The sequence below is a fragment of the Microchirus variegatus genome, assembly GCF_963457635.1.
Source record: "Microchirus variegatus genome assembly, chromosome: 13".
NCBI lineage: Eukaryota > Metazoa > Chordata > Actinopteri > Pleuronectiformes > Soleidae > Microchirus > Microchirus variegatus.
In genome coordinates, this window is record NC_139814.1 from 3,563,036 (window position 1) to 3,577,681 (window position 14,646).

General features: G+C 40.6%; 1 protein-coding gene across 1 annotated transcript in view; it reads left to right on the plus strand.

Annotated features, from left to right (window-relative positions):
* arid1ab (AT-rich interactive domain 1Ab) overlaps positions 1-14,646 on the plus strand; it is a 73,337-nt gene that overhangs the window by 9,759 nt on the left and 48,932 nt on the right. The gene's annotated exons all lie outside the window — the stretch shown is intronic.

The window sequence follows — 14,646 nt, forward strand, 5'->3', positions numbered from 1 at the left end:
TATTCCTCAATTATTCGTTGAGGCAACAGCATGTGAAAAAAACCTAAAAGAGCGTTAATCGCGCCATTAAAAAAATTTGACACCGTGAAAATGGGTTCGCGTTAACGCGTTAATTACCGTGTTTAACTGACAGCACTGATATATACATACATGTATGTTTTGACTTCTCAAACCCCTAATATATGAGATGATGCATCTGTCCGAGCAAGTGAGCAGAATTCTAGAAAACTATTAAAAATGTTATTTTAATGATAAATTCAAAATCAAAATTCAAAATCAAATACTTGGGCATTATTTCATGTTTGAAGTCTTTTGAATAATGTTTTTTCTCTCTAACATCAATAGTTTTAAAACGGACCTAGACCGGAAGTTCCAATAAACGCTGTTTTTTAGTGTGTATCTGCGTCCTTACCTTGTTTAAGAAGCCCTGAAGGTTCTAAACAAACAGTTCAGCCATGGCTGAGAATGCTGTGTTTTATTGTAATCTCGGGCTCAGTGAGATCTCTGAAAAAACCCGGTCCGGTTACGTAAACACCGGTTCTCCTGAATAGCAGATCGTCCTACTCCGAGCACTAGTCCGGGCACATTCGGTTGCGTACATTGAACCACAGAAGAAGAATAACGTCCGTTGTGGAGGTGTTTCACGAGCGACAGTGTCTTCTGACTCTGGGTCTGACTCTGGGTCAATGTCATAAAAGGGATGCGGCGGGGAGTCGTGAAGAAGCTATTTTTGAACATTGTTGAAACAATGTTTTGACAATGAGTAGCAGGGCATCCACCGTTCCAGAGGGGGGAGCTGCGCTTCTGAGAGCGGGTGTACTGCTGTAACGATATGCGTATCGAAATCGCGATACTCAGAGCCACGAACCTGTCTCGCGGCCTGAGAAAACAGAATCGCGAAACACCCTTTCTAACTCCCAGTTATTTTTCCAGTCAGCCACATGATATGAGCTGATAGTGCTACCAAACTTTTCAAATTACTATTATTTTTAATTAGGGGTGTCAAATTATTGCGTTAATTGTGATTAATTAATTACAGTCATCATTACCGCGTTATGTTTTTTAATCGTGTTAATCTCCTTTTCACGGTTGCCCCCCGCTACAAACACAGACATGCTGCATACCCACAGAAGGTCAGAAACTCAACTAAAATCTCATATAAACCATTCTTAGGTTCACCAAACACAGTTAAACACCGATGGATCAAACCCGTGGGAGTCGAAAAAAAAACGCTACAGTGCACATGAGCGTCAGTGTGATTATGTAAACAGCGGAGAATTCACAGATTCTAACCGTACCATTTTTTATCACTCTACGAACAAGATTCACGGATCCAGCCCCAAAATAAGAGCAAAACAACAACTGACTTTCAAGAAATACAAGCAGAAATGTTGTCTTACCTTTGCTGTTTATTAAAACAAGTTATTTCCACCGGAACAAAACTGCTTCTCATGAAGAACTACACTTCCCAGCATGCTTTGAGGTCAAATCCCAAATTTACTTTGTATTTTTCAACAGTATTATTGTGTTACAGAAAAGAGAGAAATCTTTGGTTATTTATTTATTTATGTTCAAATCTGTTCAGTGTTCCAAAATATTTGTTATTAAATATTAAATAAAACATTAAGTTGTTATATAACCGCGGGTCAAAAATCGTGATATAAATCGAATCGTGAGTTTACACGATTACTCGTTGCAGCCCTACAGAAAATATTTTCATGGACTGGCCCCCTAACGCTCTCGGGTCGCTATGGTAACGCTTAAACCTGCCTTCAAAATAAGATACACAAAACAGCTTTGCGATGGGCGCGCACTGCATGTAAACATTTCATTAGTGTTGATATATTTGTTTCAATCACTGAATGAAGCCTGTCATATTAGGGACAAGAGTCAGGACCTTAAATTGCTTGCACAAAACTATTGATCAGCACTCAGCATTTGTTTGTTGTTCATCAAAATCAGTATATGCCAAAAGCGCGGGCGAGCGGGCGGAAATATTAGCGTTGCTATTAATTAGATGTGAATTTTGAGCTTTTCTTTTAAGGCTACAGTCAGTCCTACTGTCACATCCATGTCAAAGACATCAGCAGTGTGGCAGTATTTTTCAAAAGTAGATGACAGTAAAAAAAAGTGGAATGCAAACTTTCCAAGCAACAGTTTGATTTTCACAGCTCTACTACAAACATGACATATCATTTAAAAATGGTAAGCTAAGGTTGCTCCGTCCATTTTGAGTATGAACATTAGGGCTGTAACGATATGCGAATCGAAATCGCGATCTGGATACTCGGAGCCACGAACCTGTCTCGTGGCGTGAGAAAACAGAATTCTAACTCCCAGTTATTTTTCCAGTCAGCCACATGATATGAGCTGTTAGTGCTACCAAACTTATATTTATTAGGGGTGTCAAATTATCGCGTTAATTGTGACTAATTAATTACAGTCATCATTAACGCTTTATGTTTTTTAATCGCATTAATCTTTTTTACTGATGTCCCCGCTACCGGGGACAGTGTCAGACGCAGCGGCAAAAGCGTCGTAAAGCCACGTCTAACTTTAATAAACACAGACATGCTGCATACCCACAGAAAGGTCAGAAACTCAGCTAAAAAAAACGTTACAGCACATGTTCACCGGAGCGTCAGCGTGATTATGTAAACAGCGGAGAATTCACAGATTCTAACGGTACCTAGGGCTGGGCGATTAATCGAATTTTAATCGTGATTTTGATTCTAGCTTCTCACGATCATAAAAACATTATAATCGAAGAAAATCGATTAATGCGCCACGCGGCGCGCCGTGTATGTAAATTCCTATGCTATAAAAACACCTTGAATGCACCAGTGTTAAGTACAGCTGCAGCAGGTGTGTGACTTGAGTGTATCAATAATATGAGGAGCGAGCGATTAAAAACATGGCAGAAAGGTAGCAAAGGTAGGAAAATATGAGTTATCTGGAAACATTTTGGCTTTGTTTGCAAAGTTTCTCGCGCTGTCATGTCTGCTCCTGAAGGCAACACTACCAACTTCATTTCAATCCCTTAAAGTTCAGCCATGAAGTGGTCTATGACCACGCGATAAAGCTCGTCAGCCAGCGCCACCGCAACACATTCCTCTATTAAGGACACTCTTTATAATGTGTCCCATGATATCCCACCACATCCCACAGACATCAAGTGATAGTGGAGGCCGTGACGTTAATTAAAAGAATATGGTAGCAAAGGACATGTAGGCATCAGTACCGTAAGCAACCCAGGATTCAAGATGCATGTTAAGACTTTGGACAAGCGTCACGTGTTGCTGTCACGTAAACATTTCAGCAGTTGCTCTGCCAGCCTTGTATGATAAATGTTGTGTTGAAGAAGCAAAGGATGTGCTGAGGGAGTATAGCATTGTTTTGTTTTTGGAAAAAGAAGAGCATTTTGTTTTGATTTGGTCCTGTGTTATTAGTGATGTATTGTTTTTATTGCTATCATTATTTTAATTTACTATTATTATTTTACTTATTTTTATTATGTAACTAATTTATTTCTGACTGTTCTTTTAAGTTATATTTAAATTTGAGTTTTGTTGGTTCAATAAATACTCAAGTTTTGAAATCACTGAATAATCGTGTTTATTAATCGTGATTTCAATATCAATCAAAATAATCGTGATTATTATTTTTGCCATAATCTCCCAGCCCTACGAACAAGATTCACGGATCCAGCCCCAAAATAAGAGCAAAACAACAACTGACTTTCAAGAAATACAAGCTGAAAAAGTTGTCTTTCCTTTGCTGTTTATCAAAGTTTATCAAGTTATTTCCACTTGAACAAAACTACTTCTCATGAAGAACTACACTTCCCAGCATGCTTTGGGAACAAATCCCAGTCTGATCGATCATTTACAGCAAAGAGAGAAATATTTGGTTATTTATGTTCAAATCTGTTCACAGTGTTCCAAAATATTTGTTATTAAATGTTACATTAAGTTGTTATATAAGTAAATGTTGTTTAAATAAAATGTTTTTTAAATAAAAAAAAAATCATGGAATGTATCGAATCGTGGGTCAAAAATCGTGATACGAATCGAATCGTGAGTTTGTGTGCGAAGCTGAGCTCCTATGTTCAGTCTCGCTCTGCACGAGGACATGCACTGAGCCAAACAATCTAAACATTCTTCAACAGTTATTGGGCTGATATTACTAGTTATTTTCAGATATCACGGGCTGTGGTATTGCGCAGATGCACATAATACAAAACACTGTCAGAGCCGTCGGACTCTGTTGAACTCCAGCTGCGGGTCTTTTCAAATTAAGAGCCTCTTTTAATTTGAAAAGACCTGCACTCGTAAAGCACCCTCCATTAGTTGATTTTTAGTCGAAATGTTAGGGCTTTAGTCGACCAAGAGTTTCTTTGGTTGATTACAGCCCTAGTTTGGTTCAATATTCAACGGCAAACGACGGTATTTCGGTGCGATTCAGCCCGTAAAAAAGGAATTAAAATACACAACGCTGTGTGATTAGATCCTCAGGAGCGGAGCGACGCGCACTCAGTGATGCGCGCACTCAGCGCTACACATGCAAATGTTGAAGTGAAAAAAGTACGTTTGAAGTAGCACCGCCTTCATTTAAGTCCGCTGTGTGAGATCATTTAGGATTCAGCGTAGACTACGATGAGAATGAGAAAATGAATGTCAACAAACAAACCACGGTGTGCAAGCATCTGTTATGCAGCGCAGTGAAGTTGGTTTGAAGTTGGATATTCTACAGACACTCGCTCCACAGCGCCACTTGGTTTTATGTTTGCTGTTTCATTTGATCTGATAGTGCACTATTGTTGAAATAAAGTTTGTGATGTGATTATATCTGTGCTTTTAATTATTTTTACAATGTAATATTGCCTTTGCTAGTCTGAGCAGTTTTATATTAAGATATTGAAACCGTACCGTTACGTTAGGAGGTATGAGGGAATAAGGGAATCCTAATCTTAATCTTAATGAGGCGTTAGTGTAAGTGTGATGTCAGAGAGGTGCGTAGGTGAAGCAATGAAGCAACAAGTAATGTGTGCTGTGTGTTTACATTAGCGAGCCCCAGGCGAATATTTCTGTCATTCAGCATATTATGAGTTATTCCTCTTATTGTGAGAGCTGCACAATAATAAGAAAGGCGGTGTATCACCCTGCAGTGCAGTGAATGAAGTGCAGTTCTTCAAGTCCTGTGGTTTAATGTGTTGTTGCCATAAAAAGCTAATCCGAGCAAAAGGAGCTAGTGGTCTTTCTTTAATAGAACATTTTAACATAGAAATACAATCAGTTCACATCCAATATCCAACTAAAAATACAAAAACGATTTTTAAGTTTAAACATATTTCACAACATAGTACCTACATACAAATAAGTAAATTAACCAATGACCAAGAGCTCAGATCTCACTCCCGCCCGTGCCTCGCGATCTCTGCTCATACAGGTTTAAATGACAAACAAACAAATGCTGCAAGTGATTTAAGGTCCTGACTCTTGTCCCAAATATGACAGGCTTCGTTCAGTGATATAACAAATATATAAACATTAATGAAACGTTTACATGCAGAGCGCGCCCACTCGCAAAGCAGACGGCAGCGCCGCGGGTTTGGCGGTATATTAAAAATTCATATCATAACGAAAAAAAAAACGGTATTCAGTGTGAACCGGTATACCGCCCAGCCCTACACTCTACTACATGTGCGTGTAGCCGCGTGCACATGTGTTGCTGATGCTGCGCGATGCCGGTGCATTTGACCGACTTATTAAAATTGGAATATTTCTCTCTGACCGGCCGGTTGCCAGTTGCGGCCGATCACATGAAAATCGTCCGGTTCTGGTCACTGGCCGATTAATCGGTGCATCCCTAGTTGTGCATAAAAAAACTTGAACATGAATTAGTTCAGATTGTGTGAATTGAACAATGAACGTCAATGTTGAGGCATTGACTCCGTTCAGGAAATCCATTCCACAATTTACAACCAGCGAGCAGGCGAGCATGATTGACCAGGAGTTAACCAGGAAGTTCAGCTCCGCAACCTGCTATTCTGTTATCATTTGTGTAGTCATACAGTGGTATGCAAAACCCTGTAAATGTTCATGATTTTCCTTTATAAATCATTGGTTGTTTGAAAAATAAATTTCAGTTAAATATATCATATAGGAGACAAACACAGTGATAATTGAGATGTGAAATAAAGTTTATATGATTTACAGAAAGTGTGCAATAATTATTCAAACAAAATGTATGATTTATAAAGGAAAATCATGAACATTTACAGGGGTGCCACTACCATACCACTGTTGTGATTCAACTTAGTAATTGGTGGGAAAATATTAATACAAATGATTAATTATTTTTAATAATTAATTTTGTTATTAATTTCATAAAAACGGGGCACCACTCCTCTTAGCATGAGGAGAATGACAGAGAAACTGTCACTTTACAACCTTCAAGTGTCTCTTGACTATCAGTTATAACTAATTAATAATAAGTATATTAATATTAATTAATAAATAACAAAGAAGGTGTGAGATCGTACACTGGCTTCTTTCAATTACCCTTTGTTACAAACAAGCAAGCACAAAAGACAGAAACGGTACTTTTAAAGTAAAGGTTCAACATTTATTAAAGCATTAAAATTAATCAATAACAGCAACAAACATCAATCCCTTAATCCAAAATAACTGCTGGTAAAAACGTTTCAATATAAAAGAAAGAAAGTAAACTAAAATAAAAAGGGGTATGGATCTGAGTGCAGGAATGTGTGTTAGTGTGTGTGTGTGTTTGTGTGAAAGGGGGGGGGGGGGCGTGTCACTTTGGCAGCAGGTAACAGGAAGTGAACAAAACAAAGCCAAAGTAAAACAGGACGCAACAAACAAAGCCAAAAGGTAAAAGAAGGAGGGGTCTCTGATGTGACGGTTGTCACGGCGACGCGCCTCTCACTTCCGGGTTACCAAAAGTTACGTCATGTTAAAATGGCGTCACTCGCTGTTACCGTGAGGCGACGCGAGATGGCGCTCGTGCTCTGATTTCTTCACTCCGCTCTTCCGTCTTTCACCAGCGGAAGCGAGTAAAAGAGGAGAGTTGACGGAGGAAGTGAAGTCAGCAGTGACGTGGAAAATTTAAAGAGAAATGGCGGCAGGAGTGAAATAGACAAAGGAACGAGTCTGATCAGAAACTTCTGTAATCACACAGTTTATTCGGCTTGTCCGACTTAAACTGTAGTTCTTACAGATCACGGAAGTTTCCTCTCAATGAGTGATCGCGGGCTGTGTTGAGGACACAGGGTCGCGATACACGGGGACGAGTCACAGTACAAGACACGTGAGGAGAAATAGAAACCTTATTCGACCACACAGGTTAGCGAGAGTTTATCTCGTGAGCCTGTCTTCTTATCGGTCAAATTAAGCTTCTATTATGATCGCCGCTGGCGCTGCGCGCAGGGCGAGAGGCACGAAGAACAAATACAATTGATCAGCTGGGTGGATGGCGCCGGTTCCGCTAAACGGTCCGTTAGCTTAGCTCACAGGTATTATTCTACACAAGTTACAGCCGTGTGTGAGACACACACGGTAGCAATGAAAGAAAATAAAATTACATCAACAATAAGAACACAATGAAACTCCGGGGTGCACTCCCGTGTTTAAAATAAGCTCTGAATAGCTATTTTGCCCAGACACAATCGCTTACTATGAGTTGCCTTACAACGAGTAAGGAAGGGGTCCGTGGATCGCGTTGCGCGATTCTGCTCCGTGCGTCTGCTGGTTCTGCCGGAATGGGAGAGATGACAGGCGCCTCTAGAGCTGTGTTACGCGTGGTTCAATCCGTGGTTCGATCTGTTCTTCGGTCAGTATACCGGTATCAGAGAACGGGCGCGGGCGTCTCGTTGAATAAAAAGAAAAACAAAAAGGGAAAAACCAAAAATGGGGTAGGAGTGGACGAAGAAAGAACCTTCACAGCTTGGCCAGTGAGAATGGAGTTCTTTGATGTTTTCCTCTTCTTAAACACATACATCCGCTCTCGCTAGGAAAATATGGTGAAGAGACCGAACTCTGGGAGTTCGCATAGTTTTGTTAACTTTGCCTCGGGGGCAGGGCATCCTGTGGTGTCCACCAATGGGTGAACGGCTGACTGCCGTGGACGTCATCTGCCGCAGTGGGTTGTGGGGGATGAGTGCATCACAGCTGGACGCCTTGGAGGAAAAGATTCCTTCTCTTTGTTCTTCCCATGTGGCTCCTGGGGTCTTTCAGACCGCCATTTTAAGTCTCATCTGCATTCAGGTTTTCCCAAAGAGGACAGTGAGGCCTCACAGTCATGCTGGGCCCAACACCACACATACCACTGTATTTCCATCATCTGTTTTTGTTGTTACATGAAAACAAAATATACTATATATACTTAAGAGAGAAGGATCAGAGACAGACACATATTTCTAATTTCAAATCAGACACTAATGAAATACATTGAAGTGGCTCTGTGGTGTAGTGTGGTCTGTTACTGAATGAGCTAATAATGTCCTAACTCACAACTCAAATCATTAGCATCACAGTCAATACTTCACACACAAAGCTGTGTCATTCACACATGATTCAAGCACTTCAGCACATGTTTGTGCTGGAGCAAGTGAAACAATAACAAGAAAAAACGTCTCTGTATGTGACTGAACACTAACATTACGTATATAAAAACTCACACAAAACTATAGCGCGGTGCTGGCGTCACGTCATCATCTCAGACAACTACTGTGTGTGTCCTGCTCTCTTTCAGCCGCTGAATAATCCATCTGTTTGTTGTTTTTGTGACGATGAAGTCTGCTAACACGTTAGCATAAAGATCGCTAGCTTAAAATGCTAACAGTCCACACACCAGCAGTCTCTGTGCTTTCTCTGTCCTTGTGAAGACGTTCAGCCACAGTTCAGATATTGTCCTGTTCTCCTTGCCTTCCTTTGTTCAACAAAGCTTTGATAATGACTGCTTTGATGACAATCACGCTTTAATTTCGCACTGCACACACGCGCACACACACACACACACACACACACACACACACACACACACACACACACACACACACACACACACACACACACACACACACACACACCTACACACACACACACACACACACACACACACACACACACACACACTGCACACATACGCGCAGCCCAGGCACTCTATCTCTCACCCTCCCCTCCCTCTCTCTCTCTGTGTGTGCGTGCATATTAATTAGCCATGTGTATTCTCCGTGATCGTCAGCTGATTGGCTGAAAAAGCAACAAAGGCTCTGGAATGTGAGATCACCACACCCAAACTAGGATTGATTCACAGCGATAAAACAACCTTAATTCAAACACAAAGTTTATGGTTTTAAGACCAACAGTACTGTGATTTGAAGCAGGTAGTGGCTTCTTCAAAACTTCAACTTGTGTAATTTTGAAAAAAACGGAAATCCTTAATTTTGAAAAAAAATAACTTTTTCCTGTTTTTTCTCGTTTTGCGCTTTGCCGACTTGTTCCTGATTATGAACTCCCCGTGACATTCACTTCACACCAGAGAACATTCTCTCTCTTTGAGCAGTTAACTAAAGACATCAGCTCATCTGATGCATCTTAATTGCAGCGCTAAAGCGTTGTCTACATATATATTGAGACCACTGAGTAAAAAAAATGAAAAGTGTGCTCTGCTCTTCAGATTCTGTCACCACATTTTACTAAGATCTACTCGGATCACCTGCACTTTATCGGGACTGTACTCCATCCTCGTCATAAAGATCATTATTTTTATGTGAGGATAAAACACGTGGAGAAATTATCCAGTCTGCCTTGGACACAAAGAGACCGCTCGGAGACGCAGAGCGAAGGAGCGACGAACGGTGCAGGAGAGGGAGAAGAGAACAGCGAAGGGGGTGGTGCGCAGAAATACATTGAAACAAAGAATATTATGCAGCGACTAGACAATGCAGGAGCACATAATATATATACAAAAGTGGATTTTGGGTCATATAAACCCATAAATACTACACAGTGTCCCTTTAAGACATGACTTATCCATGTGAGCTTAACTTACAGATCATTTCAACAATCTATAAATGTGTCGGTGTCCCACGTCATCATCCAGTTACAGAATAAGCAGACGGAGCTCACTGACTTACTCCATGTAATGATTCATTACTGTCGCTAATTGCGCCAGTGTGCCGGTGTCTCCAGCGGATGACGTACGCGCACCTGCCTCATCTTTCTCAGGCACAGCGGTGGCAGAATAACATTTTTGCAGTTATTTTGTTATAACAATGAAAAGTGCGCTCTTGAGAATCTGTCCACATGTTTTACTAAGATCTACTCGGATCCCCGTATTTCATCGCGACTATTCGATCCTCGTCATGAAAATCATTATTTATGTGTCATATATGGATGTGGAGATATAACTGCGCATAGAGAAATTATCCATTGTGCGTTGAGTCCGCTTACAGCGGCGCACAATGCAGGAGAGGGAGAAGAGTGTCAGCAGGGGCGATGTGTTGCAATGTATATAGATCTGCTGCTATTTTCACAACTTATGTGTGACACTGCCCACCAACAATCTCCAATACGTATTGACCTAAATAATATATACTATATTTCTTTTTTCTTTTTTGGACTAAAACTAGACTAAAACCTTTTTGAGTTTTCGTCGACTAAAACTGGACTAAAACTAATAAGCATTTTAGTCCAAAAGACTAAGACTAAATCTAAGATGTCAAAAACAACACTGTTTTTGTCACATTATTTTGTGGCGAGGGCCGGCCCAAGCCTCCATGGGGCCCTAAGCAAAATTCAATTTTGGGGCCCTCTGATACTGCCAATATTAATGATTATTGATCATTCAAACACCTACTATACTAAACATATTCTACTTATTCTACTCTGTCACGAATACAAATACACTTGTAAAACTAAATGTGAGCAAATGTTTTGTTGTTAGATTGTAATCCACAGTGATTAATGCATGGAATCAGACACCAGATTTGCAAACTTACAGAAAAATATTTCAATTAATATATGTCAGCAACTCCCCCTACTATGCCTACCTCCTCCACACAGACCTGAGGATAATGATGACCTCCCTATATACCCTTTGAAACCCAATGCCCCCCTCTGGTGGCTTAACAAAATCATTACATGATGGCCCCATCAATGAGATCTGTGCTCAAAATAGAGCATGTGACAAGTTTGTGACTTTTCGAGTTATGTTGGTCACTAACAGACAGACAGGCAGACAAACAAACAAACTCCAGCGAAAACATACACCTCCTGGCGGAGGTCAATAATTGACAACTCCACTGTTCTCCCGTCCCCCGGGTCAACAGTCTGGGTATCATCCTCCATGGCAACCTGTCCTTCACAGCTCACATAAACCACATCACCCAGTCTGTCTACTTTCACCTCTGCAATATGAACTGCCTCTGTCCTTTACTCACTCTCAATACCACTTGATTGGTTAATACAGGATACACACAGTGTTAGACCAGTTTGAAGTGGTTTCTCTCTCCTCTCTCGGTAACGTAGTGAAATTTTTGAAACCTACGAATTGCCCATTGGATATTGTCCCTGCCAAAGTACTGCAAATGGCTTTTAACACTGTGGGGCCCAGTCTACTGATTTTTATCAACTCCTGCCTTAGATTAGGAACTGTCCCAGTTGCTTTTAAACATGCTGTGGTCAGGCCTCTTCTTAAAAAGCCTAATCTTGACCCCTCAGTTTTATCTAATTTTAGACCTGTTTCCCATTTGCCCTTTCTCTCCAAGGTTTTAGAAAAAGTTGTTTTTATACAATTACAGTCCTTTTTGGAAGACAACGCTATTCTGGAGAAATTTCAATCTGGTTTTAGGTCTCGTCACAGTACTGAGTCTGCACTGTTAAAAGTGCACAATGATATTGCGCTGTCTGTGGATGCCAAGAGCCCTGTTGTCTTAGTGCTACTTGATCTCACAGCAGCCTTTGACACGGTGGACCACTCAGTCCTCCTGTCACGTTTAAATAATTACGTTGGCATCCATGGCACTGCACTAAGGTGGTTCACATCGTACCTGTCCTGCAGGACCTTCTCTGTTATGGTTGGTGATCTGTCTTCTTCCAGTGCTCCTCTCTCCTGTGGAGTCCCACAAGGTTCTATTCTTGGCCCCATACTCTTTTCATTATATATGTTGCCACTTGGGTCAATTATAGCCAGGCACAACCTATCTTTTCATTGCTATGCAGATGATCTACAAATCTACCTGCCAGTGAAGCCTAACAGCAACAGCGCACAATCCTCCTTGTCTAGCTGTCTTGCTGACATTAAGCAGTGGTTGGCCCAAAACTTTCTTAATTTAAACAACGAGAAAACGGAATGTATTGTGTTCGGGGATACTGTGATGGATGGCTTTGGCTCCTTGTCCTCAAAACTCAGTCCGAACATCAGGAATCTGGGAGTGACCTTTGACAGTCATCTGAGGTTTGATAAACAAATTAGTAACGTTGTCAGGACTAGTTTTTTCCAGTTGCGTCTGCTGGCCAAAGTTAAAGCGTTTTTAAGCCGTCACGACCTTGAGAAAGCCATACATGCGCTAATCAGTTCCAGATTAGACTACTGCAATGCACTGTATATTGGCATTTCCCAGACTTCTCTCAGTCGCCTTCAACTTGTTCAAAACGCTGCTGCCCGTCTTTTAACCAACACTAATAGAAGAGAGCACATCACCCCTGTTCTACACTCTCTCCATTGGCTTCCAGTCTCTTTTAGAATCGATTTTAAACTTTTAATGTTTGCCTTTAAAGCTCTTCATGATCTTGCCCCATCTTATTTATCTGAGCTTTTAACTGTTCGTGATCCGGGTAGAGCTCTGAGGTCAAACAACCAAATGTTGCTGGAAGTGCCCAGGTCAAAATATAAACACTGGGGTGATCGAGCCTTTGCTGTTGCTGCTCCCAGGCTCTGGAATAAACTCCCTGTTGAGATGCGTCTTATCTCTGACCTGGGCCTCTTCAAATCAAGGCTAAAAACCTATTTATTTAGGATGGCTTTTAATACCGAGTAGTATGGTGACACTTTTTATCTTTTGTCTTCTTATCTTTTATCTGATTCTATCTTATTTTATTTTGCACTATTTTATTGTTTTTATTGTTTTTAATTACTTTTATGTGTTTCCTCTTTATTTATTTATTTCTTGTAAAGCACTTTGGATCACCGAAAGGATTGTTGTAAAGGGCTGTATAAATAAAGTACATTTACATTTACATTTACATTTACATTATTTCTATCATTTTTTTTTTTAGAGGAAACCTGTTACGTTTCAGATACACATTTTGAACAGCATGACGTAACGTTAGCTTGGGTAATGCCCAGGTAATTTATTTAAAGAGGTTTATTTGGCTGTATTCAGTATAGACAAGTTTAGTTATTTAACTTGTATTTTTATTTTGTTGTTGTGTTTGTTGTTTTGGCCAAGTGATACTGCAAGATCCTATTTTCAATTATTATAACCATTTCAAAAACATTCAGTTTGAAATAGTTATAATTTTTTAAACGTAAAGCACTTTTGCTACATTTTAATATGTATAAAAGGTGCTATATAAATAAAGCTAATTTGAATTTGATTTCACATTTCAAAATTAATGTTGTCGTCGTCACCAAACCCCCCCCCCCCCACTCGGGCAGACCTCCCCCACGGTTTAAACTGTCTACCTTCAGATACCTTTTTCAGATTAGCTTACACACTATGACCATCCCCCATCACCTCAGCCAACCTTTTCAGCATTTGAAATTTAATAAAATTTAATAATTTTTAACCTTCATCTACTGTGTTGAAGTTGTCTGTTTTATCTTCATTTAATTTCTGATTTAACGAGTGAAATCAGAAGATACATTCTGATTACCCCCCCCCCCCCCCCCCACACCACTCACTCACACGCATGCATTACACTAAACAATGTTTCGCAGTAGACAGTTGTAGTAGCTCTGAGTGAGACATCTCTCTTTTACTAAATCTTTGATGCACTGACAGCACATGCACACTAGTGACCAGGAACTAATTAACTAACACACCAATTCTAATATTTTTCAGGTCATTATATTTTCGTTCAAACTTATTTTGTGAAAGACAGCCCTAATCTCAGTTGCGCCTCGCGTACCATGGTGCCACTTCAGCATTGCATGTAGGGCTGCCACGATTAGTTGACTAGTCACGGTTACGTCGACTATTAAAATCATCGACAACTAATTTAGTAGTCGCCGCATGTTTTTTTATTTTCTTTTTCTTAAACTTTGTTTTCTCTCTCAAAACTGCTGCAGCCCCTTCCACTGCAGCGTCTGCCTCTCTGACCGCCTCTCGGTCCTTGACACACATGCGCAGTAGTGATAATCTGGGTCAGCCGTGATGTCACGAGAAGTTATACCAGACGGGCTCGCTGGTGTCATGGCGACCCGACAGCAACGGAGCTCAAAAGTGTAGGAACATTTTTTTTTTAAAAAGAAGGAAAAAGTGTGCAATGCAATATCTGCAAGACAGAACTTGCCTTTCATGGCAGCAAAAGTGCGATGCTGAAAAGGAAGCACGTTGTGGCTGACAACGACGATGAAGAGGGACCGTCATCTCGGCAAGCTAATGGGCTAGTTAGCGGC